Raw genomic sequence first — 16,647 nt, 5'->3', positions numbered from 1 at the left:
ACAGAATGAGATTCAGATATGGCAGAGAATTTGGAATTAATAGACTGGGAATTTAAAACAACTATGACTAATATGCTAAGGGATCTAATGGAAAAAGCAGACAACCTGCAATTACAGATGGGCAATGTAACAAGCAAAGAATGAATCAAAAGGAAATGCCAGAAATAGAAAACAGTGGCACAGAAATAAAGAATACCATTGATATGCTTAACAATGTAGAAGTGATGAGAGAAAATGTTACAAGGGATAGGAGGAACTGGAAATACTGTTATATGATACTTGTACTATCCGATAAATGGTATAGTGTTATTTGAAAGTGGACTTGCATTGCTTATAAGTGTATACTACAAATACTACAGCAACCACTAAAAGAAGTTTTTAAAAAGTATAATTTATAGCCTGAAAGAGGAAAAGAACCCAAATATAAAATGCCTGGTTAAAACCAGAGAAGGCAGGGGAAGGAAAAAAAAAAAAAAAAAAACAAGAGTAGAGACAAAAAAGAAACAAAGAACAATGAAACAAAAGAAAACAATAATAAATGTAGTAGATATAAATCTATTATGTCAGTAATGACTTTAAATGTCAATGGTCTAAATAAATAGACCAATTAAAAACAGTGTAATTAAAAAAACAAACCATAACTTTATGTCCTCTATAAGAAACTGACTTTAAAAATGACACACATTAAAGTACAGAAATGGAAGAAGACATACACTAATCCAAAGAAAGTTTAAGTAGCTATGTTAATTTCACACAGAGCAAATTTCAGAGCAAGAAGAAGTATTGGGAATAAAGAGGGCATTACATATTGATAAAGGAATTAACTCTCCAATAAGGTAATACACATTCTTCTCAAGTTCACAAGTCACATTTACCAAGATAGACCACATTCTGGGCCATAAAACACACCTAAAATCTGGAAGACTACAAATCATATTAAAGTATGCTCTAATACCATAATGGAATTAAACTAGGAATAAATAATAAAAAGATAACTAGAAAATCCTACAATACAGAGATTAAAAGTCAAATAAGAAAAATCAAAAATCAAAAATTATGAATGACAGTGCTGGGTTTTTTTTGTGGGTTTGGAGCCATTCCAGATGCTTTAGGCTGCTGGATGTCTGAACACTGGATAACTGAGGCATTTCTATACATGGAATATCTGTGTTTTAGAGCACTCTGCTGCAGGGGACTACCGCCTGCATACCGAAAGGATGACCTGTTCTGCATAGGCCTCATGAGCTCTGGCAAGATCAGTCTGCCATCCAAGCTCTGCAGTGAAAACCCTGACAGCCTAGTGTCCACTATGGGTTTTAAAAGCAGTGCCATTCCAGAATGCCATCTTGAATGTGAAAGAACTTGGAGAAGAGAGCAGCCAAGATGGCAGAGTAGAAAGACCATGAGCTCACCTCCTCTCACGAGAACACCAAAATCATACTACCTGCAGAACAACCATGGATGAAAAAGACTGGAACCTGCCAAAAAGTATCTTCTACAGCTAAAAACATAAAGAAGGAACCACAGTAAGATGGGTAGGAAGGGCAGACTTGTGATATAATCAAATCCCATTCCCCCAAGGTCAGTGACCCACAAAATAGAGAATAATTATAATGCACAGGTTCTCCCACAGGCATGAGAGCTCTGGGCCCCATGTCAGGCTCCCCAGCCCAGGGGCTCCAGCACCAGGAAGATGAGTCCCAAGAGCATTTGGCTTTGAAGGCAAGCAGGCTTAACTGCAGGAGCCCCACAGGGCTGGGAAAAATAGAGATTTCACTCTTGAAAGGGGCACACAAATGTGCACTGGGATTCAGCACAAAAGCAGTAATTTGATAGCAGCCAGGGCCAGACCTACTTTCTGGTCTTGAAGAGTCTCCCGGAGAGGCGGCTGCAGCTCACCCCGGGACACAAACACTGGTGGCTGACATATTTGGGAACGTCTAACCATATGAACAAGCTGCCAGCAGCTGCCTTGTTCACTCATTAGCACCAACACCTGGCCTCACCCAACAGCCTGTAGTGATGGACCACCTCAGGCCAAACAACTAACTGGGCGGGGGATGCAACCCCCCCCCCCCATCAGCAGACAGGATGCCTAAAGACTTCCTGAGCCCACAGCTGCCCGTAGACAACTCTCTAGACACAGCCCTCCCCACCAGAGGGCCAAGACACAGCTCCACCCACTAATGGGCAGGCATGGCCTTTCCCTTTTCCTTTCCAGGAAGCCTGCCCTAGCCTCTGGACCAGATTTACCCAGTAGGGAGCAGACACCAGAAAACTATAATCCTGAAGCCTGTGGACACAGGCCACCCACAGCAGGCCAGACCCTACCCTGGGACCAGATGGGCCCTGGTCCTGTCTACTAGCAGGCGAATGGAAGCTTTGGGACACTCCAGACTCCATACTCAACTGTGTCAGGAACACCCCCCACCCCCCAAACAACGATCTGAAATGAGCTCTGGACCTCAGGGCCTGCAGCCAGATTCCAGGAACCAGCTCTGCCTGCCAGTAGTCTAGCACTAACCTCAGATCTGGCTCCACCTCCCAGGGGGTGGGCAACAGTCCCAGAGTCTTGGGGACCCTGATTCTACCCAGCAGAGCCAGTACTAGCCCTGGGGTTCCCTAGGGTTCTTCAACCAGCCACCTTGTGACCAGGTCCCACTAAACAGCAGCCAGCAGCATCCAAACAAGGTAGAGTGTGGCACCCAACCGGACTAGGGGGCAACCAAGCCTACCAGACCACCTACATAGTCAACCTGCCACAACAGAAGGACCCACGCAGCCCTCTTAGGGGAAAACCCTAGAGCATATAGCTTGGGTGACGAAAGGGGAGTGCACTGCTGGGAGACATAGGATGTCTCCTACAGAAGGCCACTTCTCCAAGATTAAATACATAACAACCTGACACACACATAAAAATACAAAAAGCAACTCAGAAAAATGAGGTAGCAGAAAACTATGTTCCAGATGCAGGGAATAAGCTAAAACCCCAGAAAAATAACTAAGTGAAGTGGAGACAGACAATATAACTGAGAAAGAATTCAGAGTAATGATCATAAAGATGAAAAAACTCGGGAGAAGAACAGAGGCACAGAGCGAGAAGTTAGAAGTTTTTAACAAAAAGTTAGAAAACATAAAGAACAACCAGAGATGAAAAATACAATAACTAAAATGAAAAATACATTAGAAGAAATCAACAGTAGATTAAATGATACACAGGAACGGATCAGTGAGCTGGAAGACAGAGTAGTGGAAATCACTGCTGCTTAACAAAAAAAAAAAAAAAGAAAAGAAAAGAAACGAGGACAGTTTAAGATACCTCTGCGACAACAACAAGTGCACTAGTATTTGCAGTATAGGTGTCCCAGAATGAGAAGAAAGAGAGAAAGGGCCTGAGAAAATATTTTAAGAGATAATAGCTGAAAATTTCCCTAACCTGGGAAAGGAAACAGTCACCCAAGTCCAAGTAGCACAGACTCCCATACAGGATTAACTCTAAGAAGAACAGACCAAGATACATTGTAAACAAAATGACAAAAATTAAAGATAAAGAGAGAATAGAAAAAAAAAAGAGAGAGAGAGAGAATAGGGACTTCCTTGGTGGTCCAGTGGATAAGACTCCATGCTCCCAATGCAGGGGGCCCAGTGTTCGATCCTTGGTCAGGGAAATAGATCCCACATGCCACAACTAAGAGTTCTCATGCTGCAACTAAAGATCCTGCATGCCACAACTAAAGATTCCGCACACGGCAACGAAGATCCCACATGCTGCAACTAAGACGTGATGCAGCCAAACAAATAAACAAATACATACTAAAAATATATATAGAGAGAGAAAATATTAAAAGCAACAAGGGAAAAGCAACAAATAATATACAAAGAAATTCCCATATGGCTATCAGCTGACTTTTCAGCAGACACTCGGCAGGCCAAAAGGCATGATAAATTCAAAGTGATGAAAAAGAAAAACCTACAACTAAGAATACTCTACCCAGCAAGTCTCTCATTCAATTTGATGGAGAAATTAAAAGCTTTACAGAAAAGCAAAAGCAAAAGCTAAAGGAATTCAGCACCACCAGTTTTACAACAAATGTTAAAGGAACTTCTCTAGGCAAAAAGAAAAGGCCACAACTAGAAACAAGAAAACTATGAAATGAAATAGCTCACTGGGAAAGGCATACATACAGTAAAGATAGAAAATCATCCACACACAAAGCTACTAGGAAGTTCAAAAGACAAAAGTAGTAGAAACATCCATATTCACAATAAACAGTTAAGGGATATATATACAGAACAATTAGATGTAAAATACAGTATCAAAAACAGTATACGTGAAGGAAAGAGAGTACAAAGACAGGGTTTTAAAATGGACTTGAGGAGGTCAACAACTTAAAACAATCATATATACATACATACACATATATATACACGCTGTTAGACAAAAACCTCATGGTAATCTCAAACCAAAAATCTACAATATACACACAAAAAAAGAAAAAGGAATCCACACATAACACTAAAGATAGTCATCAAGTCACGAGAGAACAAAAGAAGGGGGAACAAAAGACCTATAACAAATCCAAAACAGTTAACAAAATGGCAATAAGAGCATACATATCTATAATTACCTTAAATGTAAACGGACTAAACACTCCAAGCAAAAGACAGAGTGGCTGAATGGATACAAAAACAAGATGCATGTATATGCTGCCTACGAAAGACTCATTTCACATCTAGAGACACATAAAGAATGAAAGTGAGGGGATGAAAAAAGTATTCCATGCAAACGGAAATCAAAAGAAAGTCGGAGTAGCAATACTTATATCAGACAAAATAGACGTTAAAACTAAAATAGGGCTTCTCTGGCGGCACAGTGGTTGGGAGTCCGCCTGCCGATGCAGGGGACGCGGGTTCGTGCCCCGGTCTGGGAGGATCCCATGTGCAGCGAGGCGGCTGGGCCTGTGGGCCGTGGCCACTGGGCCTGCGCGTCCGGAGCCTGTGTTCCGCGACGGGAGAGGCCACAACAGTGAGAGGCCCGCGTACCGCAAAAAAAAAAAAAAAAAAAAACTAAAATAAAGACTGTTACAAGAGACAAAGAAGAACAGTACATAATGATCAAGGGATCGATCCAAGACATAACAATTGTAAATACATACGCACCCAACATAGGAGAACCTCAATAAATAAGGTAAATATTAACATAAAAGGAGAAATGGACAGTAACATAGTAATAGTAGAGGACTTTAACACCTCGCTTACATCAATGGACAGATCATCCAGATAGAAAATCAATAAAGAAACACAGGCCTTGAATAACACATTCAACCAAATGGACTGAATTAATATATAGACAGCATCCCATCCAAAAGCAGAATACATGCTTTTCAAGTGCACATAGAACATTGCCCTAGACAGATCACATGCTATGCCACAGAACAAGCCTTGGTAAATTTAAGAAAACTGAAATCATATCAAGTATCTTTTCTGATCACAATGCTATGAGACTAGAAATCAACTACAAGAAAAAAAACTGCAAAAAATAAACACATGGAGGCTAAACAATATGCCACTAAACAACCAATGGATCACTGAAGAAGACAAAGAGGACATCAAGAAATACCTAGATACAAATAAAAATGAATACACAAAGATCCAAACTTATGCAATGCAGCAAAAGCAGTTCTAAGAGGGAAGTTTATAGCAATACAAGCTTACCTTGGTATACAAGAAAAATGTCAAATAAACAACATAACTTTACACCTAAAGAAACTAGATAAAGAAGAACAAACAAATTCCAAAGTTAGTACAAGGAAATCATAAAGATCAGAGGAGAAATCAATGAAATAGAGACTGAAAAAATAGAAAAGATCAATGAAATTAAAAGCTGGTTGTGGGCTTCCCTGGTGGCACAGTGGTTGAGAGTCTGCCTGCCGATGCAGGGGACGTGGGTTCGTGCCCCGGTCCGGGAAGATCCCACATGCCGCGGAGTGGCTGGGCCCGTGAGCCATGGCCGCTGAGCCTGCACGTCCGGAGCCTGTGCTCCGCAACGGGAGAGGCCACAACAGTGAGAGGCCCGTGTACCGCAAAAAAATAAAATAAAAAAAAAAGCTGGTTGTTTGAGAAGATAAACAAAATTGATAAACACCCAGCCTCACCAAGAAAAAGAGGGCCTAAATCAATAAATTCAGAAATAAAAAAAGTTACCACTGGCACCACAGAAATAGAAAAGACCCTAAGAGACTACTACAAGCAATTTTACGTCAATAAAATGAAAACAATCCCATTTACCATTGCATCAAAAAGAATAAAATATCTAGGAATAAACCTACCTAAGGAGGCAAAAGGCTTGTAATACCACAACTATAAAGACTCTGATGAAAGAAATTGAAGATGACACAAACAGATGGAAAGATATACCATGTTCTTGTATTGGAAGAATCAATATTGTTAAAATGACCATACTGCCCAAGGCAAGGTACAGATTAAGTGCAATCCCTATGGAATTATCAATGGTATTTTTCACAGAAGTAGAACAAATAATTTTAAACTTTGTATGGCGATACAAAAGCCCCCAAATAGCCAAAACAATCTTGAGAAAAAAGAACGGAGTTAGAAGAGTCATGCTCCCTGGCTTCAGACTATACTACAAAGCTACAGTAATCAAAACAGTACAGTCCTGGCACAAAAAGAGACAATAGATAAATGGAACAGGATAGAAAGCCCAGAAATAAACCCATGCACCTATGGTCAATTAATCTATGACAAAGGAGGCATGAATACACAATGGAGAAAATATAGTGTATGTATGTACACACACACACACACACACAAAGGAATACTATTCAGCCATAAAAAGAATGAAATAATGCCATTTTCAGCAACATGAATGGACCTAGATATTACCATACTAGGTGAAGTAAATCAGACAAGACAAATATCATATGATATCACTTATATGTGGATTCTAAAAAAATGATACAAATGAACTTATTTACAAAACAGAAATAGACTCACAGACATAGAAAACAAACTTATGGTTACCAAAAGGAAAGGGGAGGGGGGAGGGATAAATTAGTAGGAGTTTGGGATTAGCAGATATAAACAATGATATAGATAAACATAAACAATGAGGTCCTACTGTATCACACAGGGAACTGTATTCAGTATCCTGTAATAAATGGAAAAGAATATGTATATATATGTATATCTGAATCATTTTGTGGTACACCAGAAACTAACACAATGTTGTAAACCAACTATACTTCAATTTGAAAATAAAAGATATTGCAAGGATAGAGTCTCTTATTCCATTCTGCACCACGATTCTTATCTGTGTGATTCCTTATTGGCTTTCCAAAGTTTCTATGATAAACACACAGAAATAAAAACACATAAAAATAATTATACACAAAGAGTAAGTGGGATTTATTCCAGGTATGCAAAGTTAATTCAACATTCCTAAAGCAATTAATGTAATTTACAACATCAACAGGATAAAGAAGAAATATCTTCTTTGCAGAAAAAGCATTTGACAAAATCCAACATCCACTCATGATAAAGAATTTCAGCAAACTAGGACTATAAGGAACCTTTTTAACTCGGTAAAAAAAAAAAAAACCTAAAAAACTCTATAGCTAACATGATTTTTAATACTAAGAAACTAGATGCTTTCCTACTAAGATCAAGAAGAATGTAAGAATCACCACTGCTAGTCAACATCATACAGTAAGACAAGAAAAGAAAAGAAAAGGTACACAGGAAGGAAAGAGTAAAAATGTCTCTGTTTGCAGATGGCATGATCGTGTATGTAGAAAATCCCAAAGAATCTACACACACAATAGGTACTATTGGAATCAATAAGGTATTGAAGCAAGGGTGCAGGTTTTATATATATATATATATATAGAGAGAGAGAGAGAGAGAGAGAGAGAGGGAGAGAGAGAGAGAGGGAGAGAGAGGGAGAGGGGGAGAGAGAGAGAGAGGGGGGGGAGAGAGAGAGAGAGAGAGAGAGAGAGAGAGGGAGGGAGGGAGGGAGGGAGGGAGCGAGGGGGAGGGGGAGAGAGAGAGAGAGGTTAGTATTACCAATGTCAATTGCTTTCCTATGCCAGTAACAAACAACTGGAATTCGGAATTAAAAATATAATACCATTTACATTAGTATCAAAAAAAAAAAAGCCCCACAAAAAATGTATGCATAAATCTAACAAAATACGTATACGATCTATATGAGGTAACTATAAAACTATGGTGAAAGAAATTAAAGAGGAGCTAAATAAATGGAGAGATATTCCATGTATATGGATAGGAAGACTCAATAGTGTTAAGATGTCAGTTCTTCCAATCCTGACTTACAGATTCAATGCAATCCCAATCAAAATTATAGTAAGTTATTTTAAAGTTTACATGAAAAGGCAGAAGACAGAACAGCCAATACAATACTGAACAGGAACAAAGCTGGAGGTCAGAAACTACCCCACTTCAAGACTTACTATTAAGATAACAGATAATAATACAGTGTGGTAATGGGGAAAGAACAAACAAATCAATGGAACAGAGTAGAGAGCTCAGATATAGACCCACATAAATATAGTCAACTAATTTGTGACAAAGAAGCAAAAGCAATTCAAAAGAGAAAGAAGTCGTTCTCCGCTTCTCAACAAATGGTGTGGGAACAACTAGACACCTGCAGGCAAAAAAAATGAGTTGACATACACCTTATACTTTTCATGCAAAATGGATCAGAGACCTATACGTAAAACACAAAACTATAAGACTTCTAAAAAGGAACACAGGAAAAATGTAGGTGCCCTTGGGTTTGGCAATGAATTTTTGGATACAACACCAAAAGTATGAACCATGAAAGGAAATGTGATAAAATGGACTTTATTTAAAGTAAAATTTTCTGTTCTGCAAAAGACACCATTAAGAGAATGAAGACAAGCCACAAACTGAGAAAAAATATTTTCAAAACACGTATCTGATAAAAGATTGGTATCCAAAATATACGAAGGACTCTTAAAACTCAACTATAAGAAAATAAGCAATCCAGCTTAAAAATGTACAAAAGATCTGGACACGAAACTCAACAAATAAGACATACAGATTGCAAATGAGCCTAAGAAAAGATGTTCAGGGGCCTCCCTGGTGGAGTCCGCCTGCCGATGCAGGGGGACACGGGTTCGTGCCCCGCTCCAGGAAGATCCCACATGCTGCGGAGCGGCTGGGCCCGTGAGCCATGGCCGCTGAGCCTGCGCGTCCAGAGCCTGTGCTCCGCAACGGGAGAGGCCACAACAGTGAGAGGCCCGTGTACCACACACACACAAAAAAGTTCAATACCATGTATCACTAGGGAATTGCACATTAAAACAACAATCTATAACCATTAGAATGGCTAAATCCAAAACAATGACAAGACCAGTGCTGATGAGGACATGGAGTAATTACAACTCTGATTTATTGCTGACTGGAGTGCAAAATGGTAAGTATATGGACTTTGGTAGACAGGTGAGCAGTTTCTTACAAAACTGAATGTACTCTTACACATAATCCAGCAATCATGCACCTTGGTATTTACCCAAGTGAACTGAAGACTTACGTCCACACAAAGACCTGCATCTGAATGTTTATGACAACTTCATTCATAATTGCCAAAACTTCGAAGCAACCAAGGTGCCCTTCATTAGGTATATGGATAAACAAACTGTGATACATCCATAAGATGAAATATTCAGCGCTAAAAAGAAATGAGCTATCAGGCCATGAAGAGAAATGGAGGAAACTTACAGGCATATTGCTAAGGGAAAAAGCAAATCTGAAAGGGGCACACACTGTATGATTCTAACCATATGACAATTTGGAAAAAGCAAAACTATGGAGATAATGAAAAATCAGTGATTGCCAAGAGTTCAAGGCATGCATGGGAGCATAGAGCATAGGGGACTTTGGAGCAGTTAAACTATTCTGTATGATGCTGTCATTGTGGATATATGTCATTATACATTTGTCAAAACCCATAATGTTCAATTCAAAGAGTGAACCTTAATATAAACTATACACTTTGATTAAAATAATGCATCAATACTGGTTCATCAATTGCAACAAATGTACCACACTAAGGCAAAAATGTTAATAAGGGAAACTAGGTTAATAGTAAGAGGAACTGGGTGAGTGTGGATATATAGCAATTCATTGTACTATACATTCAATTTTTCTGGAAAACAAACAAATGGAAAAAACCCCACATCCATTAAAAAATTACAAAGAAAAAAAAAAAAAAGGCACAATCAAAGGCACAATTTGTGAAAACACCAGGTAGGAATACAAGCTTATAGAAGATTTGTGAAAATGAAATGTAAGCACAAAAGATAATCAGTTCAAGTCAGTAAGACAGACAATCTATAAAATGAAGTAAAAAAATAAAATGTATGGGCAAAATCTGCTTTAGCAGATTGTGACCCTACAGAAATATTTGTAAAACAATGGACGGTAATTCAAGGGGAATGTTAGCTACTTTAAAGCTACTTGAAAATTAATTCATCTGTTTGTTGTTGTTTTTAAAGAAATCAGATGCTTTAAGAACATTTATATAGGGAATGAGAAAACTTTTTATATTTTATTTTCTCTTGTCAACACTGATCATGGCATTATTCAGGAACATAGCTCACAGAGGCTGGCAGATATCTGCAATATAAAGCAAATAAGCATATTATTTTATACAAGTACTTAATACATTGGAAAGATGCTAGCTACATGTTATTTCTTTTAAAAGAATACAACAAAATTTTATGATCCAGCTTTGTTAATAAATGTACAGAAACATAGGTAAAAAACACTAAAATTACATATATCAACATCTTAACAGATTTATAGGTGTAGGGATTATAGGTAATTTTCATTTTTTCTGATCATTTTTACACTGAATGTATATTACTTTTTGGTAACTTACAAAATAATTATCTTGTGTATTTAAATTAAATAATGTATCTTATAATTTGAGTGTACAGAATAATCAGTGCTAACTGTGACAATAAAAAACTTTTAAAATGTATGTCACATATATAAAACTTATTTCAACATAAAATTTTAAATACATTAGGCCCATGAGACATTGCATCAGAGTGGTGCTATAACACAACTGGACATGATACAAACCACCCAACTTTTAGAGAAAATATTTTTGGTATTTACTCATTATAAAGTAAGTTGACCCAGACATATACCAGACTAGAAATGATTGTGTTGAGAACAATATAAGTTGACATTTCTGGGTCATCTACATAAAAATATGTTTATTTTTTAAATTGCAGAAAGATGAAAGCCCTAAGGAAATGTGAAAATGTGCATATGTGTGCCAAAAGAAAAGCTAACACACTTAGAATTTTAATCTTGCCAAGTCTGACTTCAACCTTTCAGTCAAAATGTCATACTAAATTTCAATTCCAATATTAATCAAGGAAGCAGTATAAAATATAAAAGACTAAGATTTTGTTGTGTTTTTATGGAGGTGAGGAGGGAGAAAGAGAAGAATGTGAGATTAAGGAGAAAAAAATTAGGAAAAACTAACAACCCCAACAAATGCTTGCTTGAAGATAAGCATTTAAGGCAGATTGGGACTGAAAAGGGGGAAACAAATTGAAATAAAAGGATGGGGAACAACTGTCTGTTCCATACTTCATCTACCTCCTAGTTTATAATGGTCAACTCACATTTTATTTTCCCATTAAAGCATTAGTAAAATATACAAAGCTATCCAGACTCATCAGCCAATTCTGTTCAAATAAGATGAACACAGAACATCAAGGTCACTTAATAACCAGTATTTTAATTTCGGCTAGAATTCATTGACAAAGCCATCTCCAAAAGACCTGCAGTGCTAAAATGGTTAAAATTAAACAGAACCTCTATGCCACTCCATCAGAACACAAAGCGGGTCTATAATGAATCCCCAATTCCCTCTGTTATATATTTGCATGCCATGGCTACCAACGAGGACGGATACAGGCATGCCCTACCAGCAGCTCAGATATCATAAGGGCGTTGCCAAAATGATGAACAGCTCTTGGTAAAGTTCCCAACAAAACAAAGTACTACTTTCCCTCAAATTACTCAGTAATTGCATTTGTGGAAAATTTCAGTGTACGTTAAAACCCTGCAAAAATACTATGTGTTTATTTTAAAAATGGAGTACTAAGCTCAAATCATAATGTTCTTTTTTTTTTTAACCCATGTAAACATCCTGGGAGACGTGGGAAAGGCACGTGGGGGCACAGAGCCATTCTTCCTCATGCTGGACCACCCCAAGCACTGCAGGCAGTCTATCCTGGCCCCTGCCCTCTCTGGGACTGGCTGCCGTCCTTGGGACCAGAAATGCCCCACAAACACCCCGTAGGAGGCCGTCCCACCTCCACTAGAAACCACAGACCGAAGGTGAATAAAGGATTGTTTGAGGAACATTTTAGATTTTATCAGCAGAAACACATCCCCCAAAACAGAATTAGTAGACTATTATGTGTTCATTCCTAAACCATTCAATGCAAAAATATTTTCAATTTCTTTAAACAATTCGTGGCCAACTTGTGGTTAAAAATAACACAACCCCACAAAGATATATTCAGATACACAGTCCTCTGCTGATGTTTTGTGACTATAGTTTCACTACAAAGAAAGCATTTCAAATAGTAGCTAAAGACTTGTCATATGGAAATAATATTTGCTTATTCCTGCCTAGGGCAGGAATATCTATCTATATATAAATAAATAAATATATATAAATATAAAAATAAATATATATATAGAGAGAGAAAGAGAGAAACAGACAGAGAGAGGGAGGGAGAGGGAGAGAGAGAGAGAGAGAGAGAGAGAGAGAGAGAGAGAGAGAATGTTGAGATTCCTGAGCTCTGCTTTCACCTGGTTCTCAGAGCACTGGAAATCAGGCTTATACCCTGGAGCAGGATTTCTCATGATAGGCAGTACTGACATTTTGAACTGGATAACTGTTGTGGGTGGCTGCCCTGTGCATCGTAGGATTTTCAACAGCACCTGCAGCATCTACCCACCTGTTTTCAGTAGGAATCCATTCTTAATAATCAAATGTGTCTCTTAGGCATTGCCAAATGACCCCTGGGGAGATCTTATTGCCACAGCTGAGAACCACTGACTTATAGGCAGACGACTGGAAAATCCTTCTTGTTGGACTCTTACTGGCCCAAGAGAAAAAGCTTCCAAATACCTAAAGAAATTGATATCAGGGTTTTCCCCCCAAAATATGTCCCAGCCAAATCTTTCCACAGTGAGAACCATCAATAGCTAGCAAACCCTAGCTAAGTTAAGAGAGACATGAAATAGGTTTCCAATGCCCCTTACATAAATTTGAACACAGAATCAAGGATCACAACAGAGCTGAGGAAAGCCTCTAAAATGAGACTAAAATATACCAACAGAAAGAATAACTTAGAAAACACAGAGCACGCAGGGAGAAATAAACCTCAAAACAAAACTTTAAATCCATAAAGAGAAAAAAATTACCAGAATGCTTTGGAAAAAAATACAAAGATCAAAAAAAGGTATTCAAAATTAAAAATATGATAAGAGAAACGTAAGTTTCAAGGCTTGAAAAATCAAGTAAATTTCCCGGAAAGTGAAAAGCAAAAGACTGGAAAAAGATGAAAAATGGGAGAAAAGAAACAGGTCCAGGAGTACAATATCTAATTGCAGTTACAAAAAACACAGAGGCAAGGAAATTACAGAAAATGTATCAGAAACTTTCTCAGAGCTGAGGCATACAGGTTGTCAAATTGAAAGAATACATGAAATGCACAGCAAAGTAGATTTCTATAGACTCATAAGTCAACTCACATTACTGTGACATTTCAGAACACTGAGTAAAACAAAGAGAAGATTCTATAAGTTTCAGACAAAAAGGTTGTAGATGCTTCCATAGGGGAGAAGTAAAGTGCAGTGTTAAAAGTAAGAATGGCTTCAAACTTTATATCAAACACTACGAGTTCCTTCTCAAATCTGAAGAGAAACATTACCAATTTAGAATTCTACATCCAGTCAAACTAACAGGGTACAGTAAAGCCATTTACAGGAACATAATGCCTCACAACATTTGCCTCTAAAATACCCAATAAATTTTTGAAAAAAATGCTCACCCCCATTAATAACCAGGATCTGCAAATTAAAACAATAACCTAAAGCTACCTTCATCAGGTCGGCAAAAACAAAAAATATCAATTGTTATGAAAACTGTAGAAAAAAGGATTTATCATACATTGTTGGTGGGAGTCTAAATTTATATATTCGCTTTGGAAAGTTTGGCATAATCCACACTCTACAGAAATGCATGCTATGTACATGAAATGCATGTGTAAGAAAATTCACAGAAGCATTATTTCTAAGCACTAAAAACTGGACACAATCCAAATGTCCACAATACTACACTAGTTAAATTAATTGTGGTTTATTCATAAAAAGACTTACTACACTTACTATACTATAAACATTACTATACAACAATGAAAATATGTGAACTAAAGCTGTTAACAGGATTAAAAATTTCAACATGGGAGAAAAACTATACATAACATAATTCAATTACATATAGGTAGAAAACAGGCAAAATTAATGTATATTGTTTAGGAATGCTGACAAAGGTGGGTAAAAAATACTTGAAATAAAAGTAGGAAATCATTACCATAAAAATCCAGACAATCCCAATTAACCTTTGGGTGTGGTGAGGAGAGAGGAATGAATAAGAATGAATGGGGGGTGGGGAGAGGGTGCCAGCAATGTTCTAATTCTTCACTTTGGTGGTGATTACAGTGTTCACTTTATAATTATTCATTATACTGTACATCTACGATTTGTGCATTTTTGCACATTTTGTTCACTTTATTTCTATTCATTATACTGCATATCTATGATCTGTACACTTTTTTGCACATTTAGTATTTTGCCATAAAAAGGATTTAAAAATTGTTATCTAAGGCACTTCTATGGCTCTGCTATAATTTTTTTCTGTTCTAAAGTGGCAAACATTTGGTTCCAATATAGACAAAACATTAAGGCACAGGAGTCTAGTTTTTATTCCATTTGACAACATTACTGCACACACTGAAAGTGGTAAAAGCACTAGTCAATGATGCATAGATAGAATCCACTGTCAAAACACACAAGAGAAATAAGTAGGAACTTTAACTGAGTACCCTAAAGGAACCACTACAGAATTAAATAATATCAACACAATAAACATGAGGAATTTCAGATTCTCGGTCTTAAAAGAAACTATATATGGGTCATAATCTTTCAAAGCACCTTTACAAAGGAAGATAATTGAAAGACTAGAATGGTTTTAGTTATGATTATATGGACTGAATGTGAAAAAGAAACGGTGTACTTTACTAAAAAAAAACTTTATTAATGAAAATCCATGAATCCTTTCTTAAATATTCTTAATTAACATGAGGGAAACTATTTCCAGCAAAAATAGTAGCATCTAGTTGAGAAACCAAAGGCTCTAAATCCGAGGCTAATAACCAAAGACACTTAAAATACCTTTTTTAAAAATCTGTTATCTACACTACAGAAAGGGAAACTTCGATGATGTCCCTTCTCTCTCAACCATGACACACACTATCAAGGGTTACACAATCTCACATGCCCTTCTGAGAACAGCCACAGGCGTTGTGTTGCGGCACCAAGGCAAGACAAGGAGAGAAGTTCCACTGAAGAACTCCCAGCTTGCTCCCTCCCCAAAGCCTCTCCAGAATTCCAGGGAGGTCAGCCAAGTAAGGGCTGCTGGTCCTCACACCCCATATAAACACTGCGTCTAATGCCAGAAGTTGTCAAAATTCACACAGCTTGTCTCTCTCCCTGGACAGGTGCCCCGCTCTGGGCTGAAGAAGCAGTCACCAGAGTCATCTAATGAGGCTCCTGAGATCCCATTCCTCTCTTACACCTGGACCATCACATTCCTCACCATCACCGGGGTGTAGTCACCACCTGCCACAGATCTACTCTCATCAGGACGCCAGACGCTCGTCAAGCATTCGTCGCCGGCTGGCTCACAGGGAAGCCACGAGAGGGAAGGAGCCCGCCTAGTTTCTGGCCTGCCAGGCCTAGACAAGCCTGCCCCACTTCCCGCATTCCCAGTCTCCACACCCTTCCGTCCTCCCCTTTTCGATTCGCCTTTCGCCACTGGCGCCCACGGCTTTCGTTCTGAGGCCTGCCTACGCCATGTTACCTCTCACGGAAAAGCCTGCCCTTATCAGGGCAGAGCAGGATTCTGGAGACAGCAGGAATCCCTTCACTTGCTCCTCTCGCCGCGTTCTCTATTCCGCTTCACCTGCTGCTGCCAACGTTACACCAAGACTCCCGGCATGCCCTGCGCAGGCACCGCCTCTCCCATCCCGCCCCCCCTCCCTCACAAACACGTGACCTCCTTTCGCCTCCGTCCACGCCCACTTCCGTTTCTCCACTTTCCCTTAGGGGTGGGGGAGGGGACTGGGGGTGTTAAAGAGTAGCGACTTCCTCCTACTCCCCGCCCCCGCCTCTCTACCCCCCACCCCCCACCCCGCTACAATGTCTTCCGGGTCGCGGTCGCCTCGGAGCCTTCTGGGAAACCATCTCATTTCCTCCCCTCCCCCT

At 38.7% G+C, this 16,647-nt stretch overlaps 1 protein-coding gene across 5 annotated transcripts in view; it reads right to left on the bottom strand.

The window, feature by feature from the left end:
- ORC4 (origin recognition complex subunit 4) overlaps window positions 1–16,647 on the bottom strand; it is a 97,666-nt gene that overhangs the window by 80,448 nt on the left and 571 nt on the right. For 2 of the 5 annotated variants that reach the window (XM_060016843.1, XM_060016848.1), the window contains exon 1: window positions 16,244–16,372. The exons of 1 other annotated variant lie outside the window; for it this stretch is intronic. The gene's annotated coding sequence lies outside the window, so the exon portion shown is untranslated. Of the gene's footprint in view, window positions 1–1,412; window positions 1,502–15,979; window positions 16,206–16,243; window positions 16,373–16,647 lie in introns of those variants that run through there. 2 more of the 5 variants (XM_060016844.1, XM_060016845.1) reach the window with 2 other exon arrangements.

The sequence above is a fragment of the Delphinus delphis genome, chromosome 7 (assembly GCF_949987515.2).
Source record: "Delphinus delphis chromosome 7, mDelDel1.2, whole genome shotgun sequence".
Classification (NCBI taxonomy): Eukaryota; Metazoa; Chordata; class Mammalia; order Artiodactyla; family Delphinidae; genus Delphinus; species Delphinus delphis.
Note: the sequence above shows the minus strand (reverse complement) of the source record. Positions and strands in the feature narration are given on the sequence as shown.